Source organism: Mixophyes fleayi, chromosome 5, assembly GCF_038048845.1.
Source record: "Mixophyes fleayi isolate aMixFle1 chromosome 5, aMixFle1.hap1, whole genome shotgun sequence".
In the NCBI taxonomy this organism is placed as follows: domain Eukaryota; kingdom Metazoa; phylum Chordata; class Amphibia; order Anura; family Limnodynastidae; genus Mixophyes; species Mixophyes fleayi.
The window spans coordinates 51,492,162-51,507,117 of record NC_134406.1 but is presented as its reverse complement, the minus strand read 5'-3'; the positions used below and the strand labels follow the sequence as shown (position 1 = coordinate 51,507,117).

General features: G+C 39.3%; 1 protein-coding gene across 2 annotated transcripts in view; it reads right to left on the bottom strand.

Moving 5' to 3' along the window:
• Positions 1-14,956, bottom strand: part of LOC142158315 (mitogen-activated protein kinase kinase kinase 3-like) — a 117,741-nt gene that overhangs the window by 74,856 nt on the left and 27,929 nt on the right. The window lies entirely within an intron of this gene.

Here is a 14,956-nt window from a genome sequence, read left to right as displayed (position 1 = left end):
TTCTGCATTAATAATAAACTTAAGGATTTTCACCCAAAACTGAATTTTCAGTTCAGATGGACTTCAAGATGTCTTTTAAAATGACAATTTTTCTGGTTATCGTAGAAATATGCATTGTACGTCAGCAGACTTCCATCTACAAATAATCATATAACACAGTTTACAATACCCAACACTTAACAACATTTTAAACTTGTGGTGGTATTTTTAATAATTTGTTACTAACATTTTATGAACATTTCACCAACAAATGTAACAATTTGAAAAAGACTGGGACTAAGGTGGCACAAACCCAACTGGCACAATGATGGTATAGGGTGGAACCTTTATACCCACAGCATTATGTAGACTTCCTGATAGCTCATTGGGGATACATGATCATAGTTGCCAGATGTTCCGAATTTCTACATGAAGTTTAAAGTATGTCCCTGGAAATTTTTGTCCTGGAAAAGTGCATACATTTGAATAGGGACCATGGGGACCTATTAGGGACAATAGGGACAATTCCTCTTATTTTGTAGACTGAATGCAATTCTCGTAATCTATTCTTATTTTATAGTCTTAATAATTTTACTGATAGGAGCCTTTAGAATAACATTATAACCAGGTTTTGTAAAATGCCTTTTGATTCAGTAAAGGCCACGTCATGTTTCAGAAAAATGATTCAGTGTTCTGGACAAATGGTGTCAAGAGGACCAATTGGATGGTGCAGGACCTCTCCTATCAATGTCCTCGAGACAAGAGATCGGACGGGTGTGGAGATCGCTGAAGGTCAAGTGTTCCTGTCAGAGGAGAAATACATGACCATTGTTAAATCACCTGTTAGCATGTAACTAATGGTGAAGGTTCTGGAAACCACATCCCCATACATAGGCAAACACAGGGGGGGGGGTGTCCTAGTGCCTGGAAACCCCCTCCAAGCCTTGGGCACTGTATAATTGAGGTGACTGGACCCTGGCCCCGCTTCACACGACTCTGCTTGAAAAGGGAGAGCTGCGTGCACCTAACACTAGTGCACGCAGCACTGCACTGCCCATGTATATTATGGGGATAGGAAGAGTTGGAGAGCAGCCAAGCACTGTCTATAATTATAGCCACGCCCCCATGCATGTTGTTCACGCCCACTGTCGGCATAGTGTGGAAGGGAATGTTGTACCATGATGCATGTTCTTTAATTTTATTCATACATGGAGAATGATCTCCTTATTGCTGCTTACAACTCCCTGGAGTAAGGTCTAAAAAAATATTATTTGTAAGTTACATTTTTTTTTTTCTGTTAAGAAGACAACTCAATTTATTTGTATTACAACTCAAATTTTCTAAGCAATTATTTTTTATATATATGCCATTTGTGCCATATAAATAAAATATAATTGCTCTTTTTATGGGTACACTTTGAGAGAGCACAATGTACAGTTTTGATGGAAATGTGCCGAAGATCAACATGTACAGTCTGTTTTGTTCCACAACAGCCAAATGAATGCAGAAAGTTTCCCCAGACTAATCCAGGCACATAATTGTGCAGAATACAGTCCACAGCGTTGCTGTGCCAGGGACACTAACAGTGACTCTTGTGCGTGCACTGTGCTGCGAATATAAAGATAAATACATTTTTCTTTCCAAACCCTTGCATTAATATGGCAATAAAACACTAGAATAACACTGTTTACATTGATTCATTTAGTCACTTGTGTGCTACTGACACTTAACTATTGTTTCTGCAATATAGCTTAATTAAAATATATAACAAAATGGATGTTATGTTGTATGGCACTCACTATTGCGGACAGTGAAATCAGTAACATTGCATGTGAAATTGTAAAGTTGTGAATACATTTATAAAAGTTTACTTGAACGGAATACAGCTAAGTTCTTTTAGCTCGCAAGAGTTGTTATCTTGCCCAGGACATAAAAAAGCTTTGGTCCTCTCATAATTAGGTAATTCATGCCACAAATGCTTTTATTATATTACAATTGTTTTGTTATAGCTTGTAACACTACTTTACGAATAGGTGTCTCTTCATGATTATGTTTTAGCTTACTAAGATTAAAGGGTAATGTGCAGATCTTCTGTAGGTTAGGGGGCTGCCCATGCGTCCCCTGAAGTCTATCACTGGCTAGTTGATGTAATGTAATGACTAACACATATAATTTAAGGTCGGAATTTGCAGGGAGCTGACAAAACATCTAGACTGGCTTTTGTTTCTTCAGATTAATAAATGTGTATAATATACCCAGGGGTCAAGGACATCACCAAGTGATTACAGTAAAAGGAAATACCCCTTCACATTACAGTAAATATGTAATATTTGATACTGAAGCCAACCTTTGTTTTTCTTCAAAGAATCTGGCCTTGGTTTTGAATACAGTAACATGTGACGGGGTAATGGGGGACTGCAGAAAAGCAGAGGTCCAAGAAGCTCCAGTTCAGTAAAAGATTAGTCCATGTTTGTGCTTAAATATTTTTGAGACCCAAAGGGTCAAGTTTGCCTTCTGTAGCATTAATTATCGATAGGTCTCTTCCACAGCGATAAGGATTATTTTTTATCGCAGCGATAAAAAAAACACAGGATTGTATGGCATATGAAACATCAATGGTATTACTTATGATAGAGTTGGATCAATGTAAACTTCAGGTGCAGCAATATATATTATAAATATCTCAGACACTGCATAACACACGGTCCTGATTATCACATATGATGGTCCCAAAACATCAAACGCTACTGTGCAGAGAAGAATAATTATATATGATCACCACTGGTTTATTAGGGTACTGTATATAAAGCTCTCCTAGGCTGAAGCGACACTTTTCTCAGCTGTGTGTGAATAAACTTTCCAATGATTGAAAACATGGCATAGTGTGCATAGGGTAGATACTGCAAGTGATAAAGATAATACTCATCCGTTTCTTCAGCCAGCAATAAAGAGAGAAAATGTAGAGATCAGTCCCACAATAGATCCAATGGTGTAAACCAGGGGTCAGGGAACTTTTTTACCTTTTACCCCAACTATATTTAGATATGCCGACATTACCCCCTTGATTTGAAAGGAAGGAAATCATATATTAATAATTATTGGAATTCAAAATGTTATTGAAGCTATTCAAAATTTCTTTGAAAGCTTCAACTTCAAAACTTCAGGTTTTGGAGAAATGATGTTGCTTCATATTTGATACAAGAGCATTAATATTGGGGCATTTTGATGTCAGAGCAATTTGGATACAGTCTTCAGCGTCCAATCGATTTCTCTGCTTTGCTTTTATGTTCGTTAGAGTGGAAAATCCTTGTTCGCAAAGGTTGGTTGTTGCAAAAGGCAGCAACTTTTTGACTGCCTCCTCATGTGCAATTTTGAATGCATTTGCAGCTATTGACATCCAAAACTAGACAAGACAGATCTGCTTTGTTTTCAAATGCAATACGTGCTTCATTATTGCATCGAAGCTCAAGAAGTGCCGCTGCCAACCCTTGAGGCTCTTCTGGTACAACAGCAATTTCACATTTAAAGGGGTCTGCAATCCAACTGACAGCATGTGAATCAGCAGCATTACCCTCAGGAATTTCATTTTTACCCCATTGGGGGTAATTTACCCCTGTTCCCTGACCACTGGTGTAAAGCAAAAATCTCCTGGTAGCAGATGAAGTAATAAACGCACCAAACTCCAAATTTCACCAGGTATGATGCCAATCACTTGACGCATTTCTCAGCTGTCAGAGGTATATACACCTCTGATGAAACAGCTTCTTGACAGCTGAGAAATGCCTTTATTGTGGGACGGATCTTTGCGTTTTCTCTCTATATTGATTTGTAGCCTTGAGATCGTCTATCTTTGGCTACAATCCTCTGTCTGACCTCCTCAAACAATTATCTGGCTTTCTTTCTGTATGCTCTTTGCAGTACATACAGTGACACAAAATGGGAGAATGTGTCCTTTTCTCTATTCCAGCTTGTTTAATGAGGCAACTTCAGGTCCAAAGTGAAAGAGAATCACCTGCCTGATATCTAATTATTTCTAACTACTTCTAGGTGCTGATAATTTTGTCCATTCCAGGTAAGGATTTATGTGTTGATTAAGCTACGACATAGTAAATGTGGATACCAAAATATTTTTTACATTTCAACAATGTTGTGAAAGAAATGGTGCATTGTTATACAAGGGTATGAGGCTGACAATATTCCTGACCAGGGCTGTAACTCAGCCCCTACATCTCTGGTGGTTTGTTAAAGCCACACTCTAGTAGAGTGTATCTAACCCAGTATCAGGGTGTGACCTATGGCAACAGCAAGTATACTAACTGCACCACAGTAACAGCAACATCAATGCAATGGGGTTTAGAAAAGCCCTTAATACACACCAGTAGTTTCAGCAATGGGATTATCACTCCATAAATGTATTTACAATACGTTTTGGTGCCAGAGGTGATGCAGCAAAATACAAGTTGTCATTAACATCAGCCCATGGCAAAAACAAATATATATAGAAATACCTTTATTAACTAGGTGCCAACACAACGCACAATTTAAACATAAACCAAAGCACACTAACATTTATTAACCATACATTTGCTTAAAGAAAAAAAAGCTTTTCAGTTTATAATCTAATTATGAGTAGAAGGATTTTCCGAGAGAATGTTTCACGCACCAACATATGAAAGGTCACTGCTGACTAGATAAGGAGCAGAACATAACAGGGTAGCAATAACAATGAACTCCTGTAGTTAGTGACGATATAAAAGGAATGCAGAGAATTCCAGTGAAACCAATTAGTTTGCATACTTCCAATACTAGTAAATTCTTACAGCTTTGAAACTGAAGGGGAAAAGCTTGAACCAGGTTATTAAAATGATCATGGGTGTTCAAGTTACCCTCACCTCTTGCACAACTGAAATAAAATAGGGGGGACCATAGCACTCATATAGAGTTGGCACTAATATTTAATAAAATGTCACAAATAAAAAATAAAGTATTTTTCAGTTTGCATTCAGCACTGAATATTTGTTTTGTTATATCGCTGCAGCTTAGATCTCTCTGCAATATACCCTGGCCTTTTTAGACAGTATAATTGTGCACATGTATGTTTGTATGTGCAGAGAGATCAGCTATCTCTACTCAGTGAATGATTCACGTGTTGCTAACTGCCATATTTATTCCTTTGTCCCACATCTACAGTCAGTAACCTGGAAAAATAAACTCCGGTTATCAGGAACATATTCCTTGACCCGCCTGAAGCAGAACGTTTCTGTTATCACATTATTTTCTTTCCTCTCACTATATACAATATAGAGCACAATGAAGTTTAAGTTAAGTTTTCATTTTTTTTAGATAACTTTAATATTAGCAATGTGGCTAAGAAATATTACCCCATTATTTAAGCTAACTAAAAGAGATCTGTATTATTTGAATGCTATTTTTATTCTACAAAGTATTATGGTGTAATAGAGAGAATATAAAGCATGTCAGATACTTTAAAAAATGTCAAAACAATTTTAAACTTTAAAACAGAACAATAAAATGTTACAGTAATTTGAAGTCCGGTGACTGGGCATAAACAAGGGTGAAATTAATTAAATAATACTTTCCAACTCTCCCAGAATGTCCAGGAGACTCCTGAAATTCGGGTAGGTCTCCCGGACTCCCGGGAGAGCAGGCAAGTATCCCGCATACGCAACTTGCTATCAAAATGACGTGATTCACGATGAAACGTGGCATTTTGTCGCGGGGGTGGGGACAAAATGCCGCGATTCACCGCACCGCACCCCACCCCTCCCACCAAGCCCCCCTGCCCGGGATCCCCCAGAATGAAGTTTTAAAAGGTTGGCAAGTATGAATTAATTGTCACATTTTATAACTTTCATACCAACCTTACAATCTATATTCCTACACTCACAACCCTTTCTCTGTTACTATATCTCCCATCTCTTTTTGCCACATACACATTATGGGCCTCTTCGGACGCAACCTGCGCTTATAAAAGGAGCATGGAACCCGAGCGTTGCACCGACCGCATTAAAATCCAAGCGGATCTCAACATATGCTTAAATTTGAATCTGGGTGTAAGTACACTCTGCCTGAACGTTACTTGCGGTATGTTGACAGAACACAGTGCAGGACCCGCACATGCACAACATAAAGTCACATCAGAACGCATGCAAAAAAAATAAAATTCTATAAAATAAATGAACAATTTATAATGCTATAATCATTAATAAAAATATGCGTTTTAAAAAAATATATATATATGTTTTTTACATTAAATACATAAATCAGGATATTCTGAATGCATTCTTTACATACAATACATATTTATATTCTTCCTTGCTTTTAATAAAAAGACGATGCTGTGACAGTCATCACTATCAGTCGGCACTTACACCTGCCCTGTAGCTGGGGCACGTGATGCAGCTATAATAAAGCACTTTACAGAACGCAGGAGTCGGTATGCCCTAAGCACGCCCTTACTGTACATGCCAATGTTAGGCCGCCCCTTCCCATCCCTGTTCCGCCCTTCAAGTCGTAGGCAGTAATAAGTGGCATTTGTGTTTAGACATGAATTTCATGCAGTTGCGTTCATTGGTGTAAGGTCCTTTTCTGAGCATACGCTGAGCTATTTCTCGCAGGATACAGCACGAAAAGAGACGTATGTCCAAACATGAATCAGGCCCTATATCTTCACCCAAATTCTCCACCCCCCCCTTTATAACTTATCATCTAACCATAGATTTCCTTAATATACAACTAGACTTCTCATCTCTTCTGATATAATACACCTGCTTCCATTTTCACACCCTCACATCACTTTCACTTCTGGCATCTCTCCTCTTCTCAAGTTTTCATTCTTTTACATCTTAGTAACTAGGGGCCTGATTCATTAAGGATCTTAACTTAAGAAACTTCTTATTTCAGTTTCCTGGACAAAACCATGTTACAATGCAAGGGGTGCAAATTAGATGTCTGTTTTGCACATAAGTTAAATACTGTCTGTTTTTTCATGTAGCACACAAATATCAACTTTAAATATCAGTGTACAAATAAGCTATCAAGTATTTGTGTGCTACATGAAAAAACAGGCAGTATTTAACTATGTGCAAAACAGAAAACTAATTTGCACCCCTTGCATTGTAACATGGTTTTGTCCAGGAGACTGAAATAAGAAGTTTCTTAAGTTAAGATCCTAAATGAATCAGGCCCTAGATCCTCACTTCCTAAGTTCACCCCAGAAAATGAAAATGGAGTACAACACCACCACAGATGTCACTCAACATCACATGTAAAAGGACCACCTACAGCGCTCCACAGCTGCCAACGATAAGCATTACTTTTTCGTTCTAGTCTAGGTGGAAGACACCTAGTTCTGTAGCGCTCACACAGTATCCTCCCTACATTAGCATTAATATACCTACCATTGTCTAAGTGCCTCACTGTTTTGCATCAAGATTCTATAAATCAAGTTCTTGTGAGAGTGGAAAGGTTTCCCAGAAAGGCATACAGTGATCTATTAGAGCTATAAGTAGATGAATTCCGTCTTTATCACACACTGTTCCAGGATGGAATTAGTGGGAAGAGCAGAAGAGTAACCACTGAGGCCCAATTAATATATTTTAGTGAAAATAAATTAGTGACGACTTGGACAAGTGGAGAAGCAGATAGTGAAGTGTGTATATTTCCTATATAAGCTTATCAATTTATTATAAAATAACGCGTGAAGAAGGGTTTGTATGTGTGGAGGAATACAAAAAGTAACATAACTGATTATAGTAATCAGTTAATGGTTGATGGTAACCAACATAAACAATAGATATGAGCAAAATTGTAGCGGAATTTCACACAAATCGAATATAATGGCGCTACATGCCATTCACAGAGGTGTTCCAGGAGTACAATCTTCGTGTACCGCTTTTGTTTCGCCATTAGATGTAATGGTCATAGTATTTGTAAATTGCACATTTTGCAGACTTTATAGTCTATAAATAAAGCTGGGACAGTGGTGTCACTTAATTCTGCTTTGTGGTGCGGTTGTGGGAGATTCCGCTCTGAATATTTAAGGCCAAATTCTGCTAGGAAAAAGGCGGGAAATTCCATAGCTAAAAATGGAACAAGGTGAATATTCACAACAATATAAAGAAACACATTTAAGAAAAATAAAGTGATAATATGATACATACTCAATATTTTTGTAAAGTGGGTTCAAACCAGACAGTTCTTATAGAGGTTTACAAAATGTACAGCCAAATGCAAAAATTAGATGGAAAATGCTATTAGGAAAGCAGTGGGAACAAGCGAGCTGCCAGCACGTAGCTGGCTCTCATCTGTGTCCCGATTCAAACGCTCTCTTACATTATAGCGAGCCCTTTCCTCACAGAAATACATTCCTATCCCTGCTTCTGCAGACAAGATAGAAGTGTGCCTTGAGTGTCAGATTTGAAGAGTGTGCCATGAACTACTACACAACAATGCTGTGCCAGGAATACATTCAGACTAAAACTATACCTATCATCTACATAACATGGATACATACATACAGGGGCGGATCTAGAAAAGTATCCTACCCGGGGCGATTTTGGGGGGGCGCGATTTAGGCCACGCCCCCTTTTTTACTTCAAGGCTGCCGGCGGCTGCACAATATGTGCAGGTCCGCTCGGCAGTGACAGTGTGCTGCCCGGCTGCTCTGATTGTGAAACACAATCAGAGCAGCCGGGCAGCACACTGTCACTGCCGAGCGGACCTGCACATATTGTGCAGCCGCCGGCAGCAAGCCCCTGCTAGGGGGGGCGATCGCCCCCCCCCCCCCCCCCCCCTGGATCCGCCACTGCATACATATACACACAAACACACACACACACACACATACATACATACATACAATGTGGGTAGCACTAAATCAGTTTATGCAGATGCCCATTGTATCGCTCTAAAAAGCTTCTGTGGGTTACTTTTTAAGTAACTATTTCTGCCAAGGATACATTTACAAATCAAACATTGCCTTCAATTTTACCACGGTGTCCCTCTTCCTAGTCGGAGGCCCACCGAAAACCAGTGTGTATGTTTCATACACGGTAGGACCAATCACAAGATGCAATCTAGGAAGACACACACGCCTGGGAAAATCAGTTGCATGTAGCAGCCCTTGGGACTTCAATACGGGGAGGGGCACCATATTAAAAATATTTTAACTAGGTGGTAGTACAGCTTTAGGAAAACAATTCAGCTTTATGTGATTAATCTCATGACATTAATATAAAAGCCTCAAAAAAAAAAAAATACTTTCATCTGTTCTCTATTTCCTGTTCAGAATTAACACCTATTGAAGGACAGATAAATCACCCATCTTATCAAACTTAATGGAGGTAACGAGTTCCCTGAATGCTAAATTTTAGTGTTTCACTGTTGGAGACTATAATACTACAAACTTTGTAGTATTATAGTCTCCAACAGTGATTGTTTGTTTGATTGTGTAACAGAGCAGAGCACATAGGACGCAATGAGTTACAAAAAAACAATCTCTATTTAGAAATTAGCTTCTTGAAATTACGTGACAGAAAATCACACGTGCAAATGGGTTGTTAGATGCACAGGAATTGTCAAACTTTTACAGATAAAAGGTCACAAAACCGCCAAACTTTGACATTTTAGGATATGAATCATGATAGTAAAATACATTGTTCAGTGATAAGCTGTCATTTCACTGCAGCTCTTTTAATTAAAGCTGCATTTACCAGGTTGAAAAATAAAATAAAAAAATCACACTACCCATGGAACCTCTCAACGGAGACCCGAGTCTGATCCATGCAGCCATCATTCCTGGCGCATCATTCATTGCTCCCCCACTAAAAACAAAAAGTAATGCAAACTTGCCCAGACTTGTCTAAATTTCCTTACAATAAGATTTGCAGCTAAACAATACTTAGTAAGCATATATATATATATATATATATATATATATATATATATATATATATATATATATAAAGAAAAAGGAGAATTGGAATGTCTGCGCTGACCAAGAAGGATAGCTGCCCTGTATTTTCCTGCACACAATCCACTAAAAAGTGCTAAGAATAATATACCCAAAGAAAGTGGAAATAGAGTTGGCGCTCTGGAAGTTCATATATGAATAAAGTGTATAGAAACCGTAGAAGTTCCAAATTCAAATCCAGCAAAAAGTTCAATGTAGAGTTCCACAGGTTTGTCTCCCCAAACAAAAGTACATGCAAATGTAACGCCCCCTAGTGGCGTTTTAGTTAAACTTGCACCTCAGTGAATACAGGAGGGGTCACCTAGAGGGTAAGCTAGAAGTTTATGAAAAGTTACATAATCTGGTTACCATGGTGACAACCCAGCCCAGCCTGTAGACTGAGTGAGAAGAAGGAGGGGCTGACAAAGAGGGGGAAAAGGAGATACAGAGGAGAGAAGGAGATGAGAGATGTAGCTGGGGACCTGGGAGAGTGGGGTGGAAGCTCCAGGATCCCCCAGCATTGCCTGGAAGTCTGAGCATGGTGACTGTGCCAGGGCAAGGAATGTGTGCCCTGGGTGAGGGGGAGAACTCCATGTCATTATAGAGAACTCAAGATAGAGGGGGACACTTTGCATGGAAGAGACCCTGGAGTGAGGGCTGCTACAAGAGTCATGGTAGCTGTATTGTCAGATCCTGAGGCTGGGAGTACACAGAGTGAAGGAGACATCATCCCCGCAGAGGAGGGATGAGCTGCAGTTGAGAGTTACACAGAGTGTGTCAGAGCTGCATGTAGGAGAAGCTGCCTGCCTATTAGCATCCATGTGAGTGCCCCTGCAGAAAGGGTGATCTGCAAGACATGTGATTTATGTTATATAACATCTGGATAACATTAAGAACTGTGCAGGAGGAGTAATGAGGTATATTTGCAACCATATTCGTATTGCTCATTAAGAACTGTGCTGGAGAGAGTGAGGAGCTGTATATATTTTTCTTTATTGCTGCAACCATTATGATTATCGTGCTGGAGGAAGAGGAGTGTAAATAAAGAGTTCAGTTTATCATAGAGATGGTCTGGCGCCCAAATTATTGTGACTTTTATTACACTGCACCACAAAGTGACATTTCCTGTGTCCCACTAAGTACGAGAGAGTCCCCTTTTAGACAAACGAAATTAAATAGTGACAGTGTTGCATTCGTGTTTGCACTTACCGGAAAGAGTTAACTTGGGGTGTGGGTTTGGCCAGTGATGCTGTGGGGAGGTCCTTGTGGCTTTGTAGGCTGATGCAATTTCCTGGGGAGTCACTCGGCTGGCAAAATCCCACCCACCCACGCCATTTTTTTTAAAGAAGTTTTAGTGTATTATGGTGGTAGTATAATGCTGGTTAGTAGTCTACAGTTTGGTGGGGAGGAAGGCACTGCGATCAGCAGCTGATATAGACGGCTCTATCGTGATTGGTCGCAGGTATCTGTCCCCTTACAAGGCAATCGGTTACTCTTGTCCCTTCCGTGGGGAGGGGCCTCGCCCGGCTCAGTGAGGGAGGGGGAGTGAGTAGTGAGGTGTGGTGCAGTTTACTCTGATGCCAGGTTAGGGCCGGCCAAGCAGTGGGGTTATGAGAGAAGTGGGTGGACTTAAGGCTACATTGCCATGTCCACGCTTGGTTAGGTATCGCTGGAGCTGATCTTCAGTGCCCTTTCTCCGCCACCAGGTTTAATTAGCTTATAATAAAAATATTTTTAGTGCCACTTACTCAAGCCTCTGTGTCTTTATTTTATATAAGCCTTTATTTTATATAAGCGGTTATACTATTTAAGGTATTGTGTGGAACGAAGAGCATACACAGTGAACTGTTTAATACAAAGAAACACCTGCATGTGCAGGGACCCCCTGATCATTACACTCATGCCCATCAGCTAGCCAGGGCTTGAGAAAGAGGTGCACTGTGTACCCTTTGCACCTCATACTACAAACAGTGACAGGGGGATACACAAATCAAAACCAAAAAAATATCACAGTGCAACATGTACACTAAAAGAGAAAGTTTTCACACAGAGTATCCCACTTACTCCGAAAGTGTGTGGTAATAGAAGACAATATCACAACGTGATTTAACACTCCTCACCCTTTCGGGTTTACACTTACAGGAGAGAAGTCTCAAATCAGCTTTATATATACAAGTCGTTGTTTTTATCTAAATCATGGAACGATTTTCCCACTGCATTTTCCCTAGATCATATACCGGAAAGGAAAAGATGCCGCTAATAGTGTGTTATCTTCAACTCGTTTATTGTACATAAACAGAAACATAACTGTCTGATTTTACATTTACATTTATCAAAGGTCTACACAGTTTGCATTTTTTATAAGACAATCCAGCAGACCATTTCAGAAGAAGATGAGAAGATGCACATAGACCCCATTAAAGGACACATTGCTATGTATGCCCTTTTCACTCTCCCACATGCATATGTACATGAAACCCGGTTGACCGGCCAGAGGGTCTGAGGTGTAGTTGGGTACCATGCTATAGATGTAGTAAAGGGCTGCTACAGTTCTCAGGGTTTCTTAGAGGTATTTTTTTTGCAGAACTTATCACTTATCCATTCTCTCGTCATCTCCCATCCTGACTACTGCAACCTCCTGCTATCTGGCGTTCCCCTCACCCATGTATCCCACTTCCAGCCATTCTAAATGCTGCTGCCAGACTGATTTTCCTCTCTCACCACTCCACATCTGCTGCACCACTCCAAAATCCAATTCAAATTACTCACCCTTACCTACAAAGCCCTCAACACCACCACTCCTTCACACACCTCAAGTCTCATATTAAAATACTCTCCCTCCCAAGTTCACTAGTTGGCCAAAACATTGGTACATACGGCTTGAGGCTTTGTGGATTTAAGCGTACTTCTAAAATAAAGAGCATCTCCCCTTATCTGCCCTGCAGTCTCCCTTCCTCTTTCTCTCTCCCAGCTTTTTGCTTTCTCCCCCCTCCCTCTTACATCCGATAGAGACAATGACTTCTCACTAAAGCAATCACTAAAGCAACGTCATTACATCATAGGACGACTGCAATACCGAAAAAAACAAAAACAAAAACAAAACAAACAGCTCTCCATAATGCAATTCTACCATGGTAATCAAAAAATAGCCTGTACGCATTATCATCATATTTTACTAGTGTATTACTATAATACTGATATATTGCCATCCCTAGAACCAGTGCCTGTCTAACCTTACAGAGCCTAGTTGAATAAGAATTCACTATATATATATATATATATATATATATATATATATATATATAATATAACCATTAAGTTGCAAAAACAAAATATAATCTTTATAAGTAATATTAGTATGCCTTTATGTCTGATAGAGTAGAGGCATTTGTTACAGTGATGTCCTATAAATTAATAATAATCTTGCCAGTTATTCTGGTTAAATTTGGACCTGGGAACAACTAGTACATTAAGCCATCACTCATTCTAGGAACCCAGATACCCCAAAATGCTCTATGTACAATTAAATTATAGCTGTAATATACATAAACTTTCATATTCAGAAACATTGCTTCATTCCAAGCAGTGACCATCTGGTCCATGCATAGACACCTGGATGAGGTCCTGCAGGCCCAAAAAGTGTAAAAAAGTGACTTCATACCTCCAATACCCAACTATTTCTGGTTCCCTATATACTGATGACATTCCATGTAACCACACAGATAGAGAACTCCAAATGTCGACCATGGGTAAAATGTCCATTTACAGCTCATGTCATGCATGACCAATGAAGACTTTCTAATACTCCTGATAAGAAATGTTTCACATAAAACAATGGAGAGGAAGGCTCAGAAATTAGGAGGACCCAAGGTAGTCAACACAGGGTACCCACACATTTAATGAGCATAAAATACAGTACAATCCATGTAAACGTAATGCTATTTTAAAATCTGGTTCATGGATAACTTGTTTTATTTAGATGTGTTGAAAGTGCCCAATACAAGCAAATATGGTAAAAGTAAAAATAAAATAAAAACAATATTAATATAGTTTGTTGGTAGCAGAGTCTCCAATGAAGAATCCTAATGCATGATATTTTAGCTTGTGTTAAATAATACAGGATCCAAAGTAATAGAAACAAAGTATCCAGAAGATTCGATATCCATCGCTACTTATGCCGTAGATTATTGATAGGCAACCTAAACATTTCAAGGGCGACCCTCTAATCTTCAAAAGGGCTACGCACCACTCTGGATTTCAGCAATAAGTTAAAACAATACATTTAATCAATGGAAGAGACACCTATATGTAATAACATATTAGAAAGCATTTTAAACACAAGTTACAAGCTGTAACAAACAATTGTGACAATGAAGCATGAAGGGGCGGGTGCCACAGCTAAAGGCTCAGCGAGCAGACTGTTGCCCATCACTGCTGTACTGTGTATTCCAACCAGATACACTGCACCTAGTTGTGTCCTGAGGTTCCTGGTTCCTCTGATCAGGTTCTTGCTGCAGATGTCATCAGTCACTTTACCATTATCTAAGCCCCATATAAGTGGAATTACTGCATTCATTGTGTGCATTGCATAGTCTGAAAAACAGCTGGTGGGGCACTTATCTATTGCACCAGCTCAAGTCTAATTTACTCACTGCTCTCCAATTCATGTTTAGTCTCAATTCCTGGGTACAGATCCTAGGGGTATATTTACTAAACTGCTGATTTGAAAAACTGGAAATGTTCCCTATAGCAACCAATCAGATTCTAGCTGTCGATTTGTAGAATGTACTAAATAAATGATAACTAGAATCTGATTGGTTGCTATAGGCAACATCTACACTTTTTTCAAACCCACAGTTTAGTAAATATACCCCCTTGAGTCATAACCATGTTTGTGACCACAGCTACTATTTGAACAATCTACCTAAAAAGTCAATCAAAATGTCCACCAAGGCTGCTCCGGTTGTTCCACCCCAGTCAGTTAAATCTCCTGGTAAGTCTGCA